This window comes from Homarus americanus, unplaced genomic scaffold, assembly GCF_018991925.1.
Source record: "Homarus americanus isolate GMGI-L3 unplaced genomic scaffold, GMGI_Hamer_2.0 scaffold53233, whole genome shotgun sequence".
Taxonomy (NCBI): Eukaryota; Metazoa; Arthropoda; class Malacostraca; order Decapoda; family Nephropidae; genus Homarus; species Homarus americanus.
In genome coordinates, this window is record NW_024751660.1 from 737078 (window position 1) to 745088 (window position 8011).

The window sequence follows — 8011 nt, forward strand, 5'->3', positions numbered from 1 at the left end:
TCATATACGGCATTATTAGGGGCTCACTTAATACAAATTACCAATAAAATATTGTACAGTGCCACAAAACTTACTTCACGGTGACGTCACCAATTGGCGGCATAGGGACTAAAAGAAAAAAATACTGGAGATTGTAAACACAAAAGCGATAAATTGTGGAAATAACTTAAAGTCTGTACAATGAAAAAACCTGTAAACTCAAGTATAAGTAAACTTAACCTTTACTCATAGTTTTGTATCATTTTGTTGCTTCATCAAAATTATCACGTGTGTTCGTCCATCTCTGGGTGTAAGGAGCGAGTGTCGCCCAAGGCAGAGATTCACACATTATTTAGTGTTGTTCCTAACGTCCGAGTGTTAAGAGAAGGTCTTTAATTTGAAGCTTTTTTATGTTATGTTCATGAGTTAGCTCATGTCTGCATGTTAGGTGCGGAGTTACATGTACATACAGTATGTCCTACCAAGGTCTACTGTATGTGGACTAACATGAGTCAGCAGGTAAGTTACTGCTGCCAGTCACCGCTTCCACTGCGCACCTTCCTAATACCTATCCCTCCTCCTAGTCACAGGCCTGGCATTTGACATTATTAGGGACCTGCCACTCTTTGCCATAAACAGATAAAATGTACCGGGAACTTTCCCCCCACACACTCATCATTCTCTCACTTTATGTAACTTGACAGAACCTATGACCCTTCAGGCTTTTACGCCCTCAATGTACGAGTCATAAAGGCAAGTATGAACTTTTCATACTTCCCTGTTGGGCGCTGTAAACGCTTCTGCGCTTCACCTTGCACAGGATGTAAGGGGGTGCCCAATAAACTAGCCCCCTCGGGGGCAAATCTGAATCTTCCTAATACGCGCTTACGCCAATGGCGCGCGCTCGCACACACACGCGCGCGTTATATATACAGTGTGTTCTTATGTGCCCACCAAATTTATGGTTGTATCAAAAGCATTCAGTTGAGGAACATATTTTGGTTCACCTGTCGTAATATATACTGTATATAATTGCCGGTTAGCGATAAATTCTATGTATTTCTTACTTTCGGAAACTCCTGACGCCACAGATGATCCTGTAGATTATAATAATACTGTACAGCCGCGTGTAGCCAAACACACAAGGGCTGAAATATTTACAATGGTTCTCAGTAACTAAATCCAAACGACAAAATGTAGTCTTCTGAAGAACATGAATTGCAGAATTGATTCCAGGAAGCCTAAGATAAACAGACAGCAATAGCCTTGGAAATCCCACCAGATACTTGCTAGAGTCCTCAAGATGACAGTAATATTACACCATTACTTGGATGAATCATGCATACAATTACATCACATCCGTAATATCTGAAGTTTTAGGTGTCGGTCACTGATACAGATTATTATGTCGTTAATTGAAGTCAGCCGCACCCTGCTTCCACCACACCACACCGGCTGATAACAGGACGACGCCTCTTCACGACTCCCTCCTGCAGCCCTCTGTTGCTATCCCAGTCTCTTTCCGCCAGACATATATAAAGGTCAGTCTTTGGCTGTTGTCCACAAAGGTGTTCCGCTTCTGCTGCTTCATCATCAACTATATTTTTCCGGTAAGGTCTTCGTTGGTTAGTGTGTGAAGCTTTCTACCCACGTCTCGTTTTTACTGATCCATCTTTGGTTATCTTGAGCAGTAGTCTAGTGGTGTTTTATTGTAGGGAATCAACCCACATCTTCGAACCGGGTCTCTTGTATCCACGTTATGCTCCTTATATAAGATTGTGATATTGTTTGATTATCTGTTGCTTGCTGTGCCAGTTATTAATATAATAATAGCACACGATACACACTAGGCTCTCATAGTAAGTTTTCTCTAATACAGATGGACTTACGCTGAATCAATTTACTCTGACGTCACAGGGCACCATAACGCCATCCACACGCCATAATAACTGTGTTTCAACATTTCACTTATCAACTGAGGTATTAGATGATCATAAGAAAAAAGCTGATTGCTATGTCTCGGCCATCAATCGGTGAAAACAAGGTCTGACTATATACTGTAGGCTTGGGTGAAAATACAACACATTAATTTGCTTTAAACGGGCTAGATGAAGTTATAATAACCAGGCGAATGAAGATTATTCTTATAGTAATACATTCATAGATATTTCATGGTGAAATAATGCCGACGTAAATGTCTAATAAATTGCGTCTAAAAGTAGTCTGGTGGGGGGAGGGGGTGACCGAGGCCTGGACGGACATTATCTCTTTCTGGAATTTGCTGAATTTTACATAAACTCCATCTGGAATGTATTTCCTGATAAAGGTTTAAGCTTTCATAGTAACAACATTTGTGTGACCTCTCCCTGTCCTTTGTGTCACAATAATACTACACAAGGAACACTGCTTAGCTTCATAAATCATGGAAAACCTCCAGTTTATATTTACTGTTATATTATTGGTCGAATTTTTAAAAAAATACGAAAATTATCAATTTAAACTTGGAGTTAAGGGCCATGTAAAAAATTAGATTAGTTCTCGGTCTGTATTTTAAAAGCAGCTTGGGTGGGTGGAATTTAATCATTTCATTGTATTCTATATACCTGTGTGTTTGTTTTTTCTCGGCTATCAAACTACAGATCAGGAATCATCTACTGTACATGGTTGTTAAATGTATCAGCTTGACTTGTGTGCCAGATACTCTAGCTGTAGTACAGTCAAGTGCTTCCCTCAGGTTGTGACGCGGGCCACAGGTGACTTAAGGCAAGATGACTTGGAGGCGACTCGTCCTGCTGATGGTAGTTGTGACGGTGGCAGTCACGGATGCCCAAAGAGGTACTATTGGTTCCAACCGCAGAGGTAGGTACAGTAAACCATGTTTCCCTTATGCTCGGGTATGATCTCCACTTGTCCTTTCCACAAGATCGGAGGATGACTCTTGGGTAAAGCATGAAGAGCTGATTTTTTGACAACGTTTAGTCCACCAGATCGAACTTATTTCTCTTGTGTTGAGGAAACATCAAACCAAGCCCAACTTTTGGTCTACCGTGATGAGGAAATAAACCAAAGGTCAAGATCAAAACATTCAGCTGGGAGCTTTTGTTTTACTACACTTTTAGTTTTGTTGTTTACTGTTCTTTTAAAAAAGTATATTATTTTCATATTTTGCGAGTCTGCCCTTCCGAATGCCTCTTTACCAAATGTTAAACCATAGTATCAGTGAGTCATAATAATTGACACTTATTTAATAAGAACATAAACGTTGTAACAATAAGACTTTGTCGTGTTCAGCTAACTGCCTGCATGTAATTATTATTTTCGTCGCCGTATCACAAGTAGTGGTACGTTCACTGTACGCTGCCCCCCCCCCCCCACCATGTCATAAACAAAATACCCACAATATGTATGAGTCACTATTGAAAAAATGCCCAAACATTTCGCAGTTTCAGCTTCCTACTTCAAATAATACCTGGACATCGTCCAGACTACCGAGAACACTAACACGGGAGCGACAACTGCCTCCCTTATACGCTCTTTGCTCGGCACCTGCAACACGGTCTGTGGGGAGGGGGTGTATACAATAGGGCCTACCTGCTAGTGCTGGTCACAGAAATTGGAACCAGTTCGAAAACATCGGGCGATTTAGATGTCTAGATCACAAATATTTGTTCTTAATAAGCATATAAATATTGACACGTACTGTGCAGTTCCGTACATCAGGTGATTTAGTTGATATTAAATTTAATTATAAATATTTACTCTTAATAAACACACAAACACTGTAAAATGTTTACACAGTGTTACAGTTTCCATAGTTAGTTAATTACTCTTTATGAACATCTACAGATCCATGCTTACGCCCCTGCCCAGCCATCTGGGCCCCGGTGTGTGGCAGTGACGGTGTGACCTACGGTAGTGACTGTGGTCTCAAGGCTGCTGCCTGCAGGGACAACAGCATCACTAAGAGCTACGAGGGGGAGTGTAGTAAGTAACAAAAATATAAATATTTTCTAATATGCGAATAACATAATGAATATTACACTATTTTGCTTTTATTGCGATGGTTTAAATGAATTAGTAAGCAATGGAATGAAAAACTGAAAGGATTTAAAAGTTTTGATTCTTAAGTAATATAATTTCTCTCACCAAGAAAAATAAAATAAACAACTGTACTGTATACATTAAGGCTTCACATAAGCAATTGCAGTGTCTTCTGTAGTATGATTACCCCTCTTCTGTTCCCACTGTAACATATATATATATATATATATATATATATATATATATATATATATATATATATATATATATATATATATATATATATATATATATATATATATATTATAAAACAAAGAAATATGTCTGTTTGTGTGTGTGTGTGTGTGTCCGCACGAGAATCTCGGAAACTACTTTACCGATCTGTAGTGATGATGGATGGTGTTTTATGTAGTGATGATGGATGTTGTTATATGTAGTGATGATGGATGGTGTTATATGTAGTGATGATGGATGGTGTTATATGTAGTGATGATGGATGGTGTTATATGTAGTGATGATCGATGGTGTTATATGTAGTGATGATGGGCGGTGTTGTATGTCAACATCTAATTGTATCTGATAATTTAGATGTACAGTGTTTCTGGTACGCTACTCACACTTTGGTAGATACTAGGTAAAGTTCCCTCAAGTTTGCAGCTACAAATTTGGGGGAAAATCAGCTTGCGAACAAATTAATTCCCTTGTTTTCTTCTTAGGTTGTGAGAGAACGCGTTTTCCATCATCCCTGTTTTATCCAAACCAACCTAACCTAACCTAAACTAGTGTAACCTAACCTAACCGAGGATGACCGAAACTAAAATAATACCTTAGAGATCTTTCTAAGTCTTAATAATGGAATCAATTTGAGTGTTATGCGCCAACTTGGATTTCCTACTTAAATTATATAATACGAATCAACCAAACCTATCTTAATCCAACTTGAATAAATAACCATACCTAACCTACCTGTGATAGGTACCGTAATAACCAAGTCCAATATAAACCAACTTAAAAGAAATAGCCAAACGTAACCTAACTTTAGCCCCCCCCAAAAAAACCATTCAGTCAGGTTTGGTGGGGTACCTTAGGTTGATTAGTGTTGGTTAGTGTTGGTTAGTGTTGCATTGTTTTTTGTCAGGATCACAAGTCGAAAAAATTCCAAGATCCAACAAAATTCCATATTGGCGTAAAAAAACTGAATGACAGAAGGATGAAGTGATTGATGAGGCAGCCCGCCCTTGTTTACATTCTCACAGGCTCTAGGAGAGACACTGCTACCACATATTTGTTGAAATACTAAATAAATAACTAAATAAATAAATTACTTACCTTAACTGCAGTAACGCCGCCTTGTAAATATCGTTAGCTTTACCTTCCACTGTTCGCTCTACTCTTAGAGCGCGTACACTAGTTTGTTCACCTACTAGTCATCAATAAACACTAAAGTCTTACACTAGTTTGGTTCATGCTGTAAACAATTAAAGTTTGTTATGCCACTAACGCCCGTATGAGGCAGCGAATCACTTCACAAGATGGTTGATACGTTAAACACATTCCACGAACTGAGCTTTTAAATTTAGCCAACAATTTTTGCTGTACATTGTTTAGGTAACAATGCGAATCTAAAGTAACCTAAATACTCTTGATAAATTTTTATTAGCTTATTTAGGATACAGTGGTTCCTGTCAGTCGAAAAATAAATGGTGTCCCTGTCCCGTTGAATGTACCTGAGCCGCCCTTCTTGTACGTTATTCCAGTAAGCAATGGATCAATTTCTCTTTTGCTTGAGCTTTCCATTTTTTTTTCTATAAAATATTTAATTTATTCTTATACACAGTAGATAATTGATGAATTTTCACAAATTTCTTCTAAAGTGTTTAACTTTTCAGCTTAACACGTTATGGAGCACGGACCAACACCCTCGTGGCCAGCCGTCAACACACAGCTCCTCCAAGGATTGCTGGCACTAGAGCCTGGCGTTTCCTGTGTTCGAATTTGATCTTTGTTATAGTCATGCGTCTATAGCAAGTGCCTTGCGAGTTTAATAGCTTCTTCAGTATGTTACACGCGATTTTGGAACCTTGGGATATGCATAATTCGACGATAAAAACAAACCTAACTTAATGAACTTAACCTTGACTTATTTTTAAGTTGGGTTAAGTTTGCCTGGTTTATGTCGTACGCTGTAACCCCCGGGGCAATCCAACAATGCGCAGATTTAATCTTTTATTACCCAAAATTTTCCACCATCTGTACATTAGGTTTAAATGTTTAATATTTGGGAATTTTGATAGTTTTTATCCATTTAAGTGTTCAATAAATATAATAAAGACGAAAGTTAAGGTGCTCCGTTGTTTCCCTTTCCCCGTGTGATTTTATGAATATATATATATATATATATATATATATATATTTTATACTTATTTTGTGAATTCTGCTTGATGCATTATTGTAGGCCTATTTACTTAACATAATTGTTTCTTATGCATAATATACTACATCACACCTATTTTGCGTCTGTACTTCCTAAGGCTTCAACAGTAGTTCAAGCCCGTTTTCCCTTATAAGTACTGTACTGTACAGTACAGTGCAACACGTGACCATTCACCTTTGTGATTTCAGACTTCCTTCATAAAACAATAAGATAAAACATTAAGAAATTATAGGTAAGTGTTAGACGCATTATACACCAATTGAGGTATTATATTTTACTGTACCTGTTTATTTTTTTCTTCTTTCATCCTAACGCCAGTTCAAGTATTTATGTATTACTGTATATAATTTATTTTTCATCACTGAAATTTAGTTTTGAGAAAATAAATCTGAAGTGAGGGTCCAAAGAACATGCGTAGTGGAAGACTTCAGCATGGGGGCAGATGTTGGGGTTTGACATTGAGATGACCACACATCAAAGCAAACAATGACATATCCTGAGAAACTCTGGGTCCATAGCATATTGCAATGATCTGTACAGCTTCAGCAATGACATATGATATTGCAGTCAAGTTTTCCAAGTTTACATAAATGACATCTCTTTTCAAGCTTTTCACAACTGTACCTCTGCCAAACCAAATACAGTGGATTGGAAACAGTGTCACATCTTGTCAGAACTTGGACTGGCATCAGGTCTTCAGCCAGACTTTGATGCTTCTTGACTGTAGCATGATTATCACCTGTGGAACTACCTGGACTAGTAGGGACCATGGACAAACTGCAGGTTAACAACACAAAAGCATCTGTGTTATCACATACAACTTTGATGCTACCTGCCCCCTCTGAATCCAAGAATGCTGCCGGCTGCACAATACTGTAATCACATCTTCATGCGTTGTTTTGAGATCCTGTCCATCATATACAACACCCTTTCTTTGTCAACAAATCAGGATGATATATCTGATAGCAACAGATGTCTTGTAAGGTGCACTTTGTTTTCAGTTACAGTCAATCCCACTTTCTGTGATGGTAAAGGTGTGTTCAAATGTAACTATAGTGATGTCTTCTGACACCTTTTCCAGCTCTTGAAGGGCGTGTACATCCCTTTATTCTGTGGTCATAATATCTGCCAGAAAGAAGGTAAAAATCACCCACATACAGTTTATCAATAATATGTACAGTAGGTGTGTCAACAGATTGTCTATAAAAGTTGTGTGTTCCATTCATTGGCCAGTGATTAACCCACAGCAAAGCACAACCATCAAATATTATAACATGAGGATGTTCCACCAGATAGCTACAGGTTTCTATTTGTAGCTTCCTTTTCAATGCTAATTTTGCTTTTGCAGTGCATATATGACCATTATCTTCCAACAAAGATAGTGAAACTGGAGATAGCTCGTATCTGAGCACATTACTGAGGTCAAAATCTCAGATTCCCTGAAACTCCAAAACTTTTGAATATATCACTCTAGTACTTTGCCAGCTTTGGCATTTTCTTGAAATTTAAAATTGCTACAACCTGTTTCATTAAAGTCTTGTTTAATACAGTGGGTGA

General features: G+C 38.1%; 1 long non-coding RNA gene across 2 annotated transcripts; it reads left to right on the forward strand.

The window, feature by feature from the left end:
• The first annotated feature begins 1397 nt into the window (after nucleotides 1-1397).
• LOC121854774 lies at nucleotides 1398-6366 on the forward strand. Of its 2 annotated transcripts, none has more exons than XR_006086635.1 (4): nucleotides 1398-1520; nucleotides 2714-2814; nucleotides 3826-3963; nucleotides 5910-6366. It is a non-coding gene; the product is annotated as an uncharacterized LOC121854774 (long non-coding RNA). The 2 variants fall into 2 exon arrangements; XR_006086634.1 differs by having other exon boundaries at nucleotides 1478-1589.
• The last annotated feature ends 1645 nt before the right edge of the window (nucleotides 6367-8011 follow it).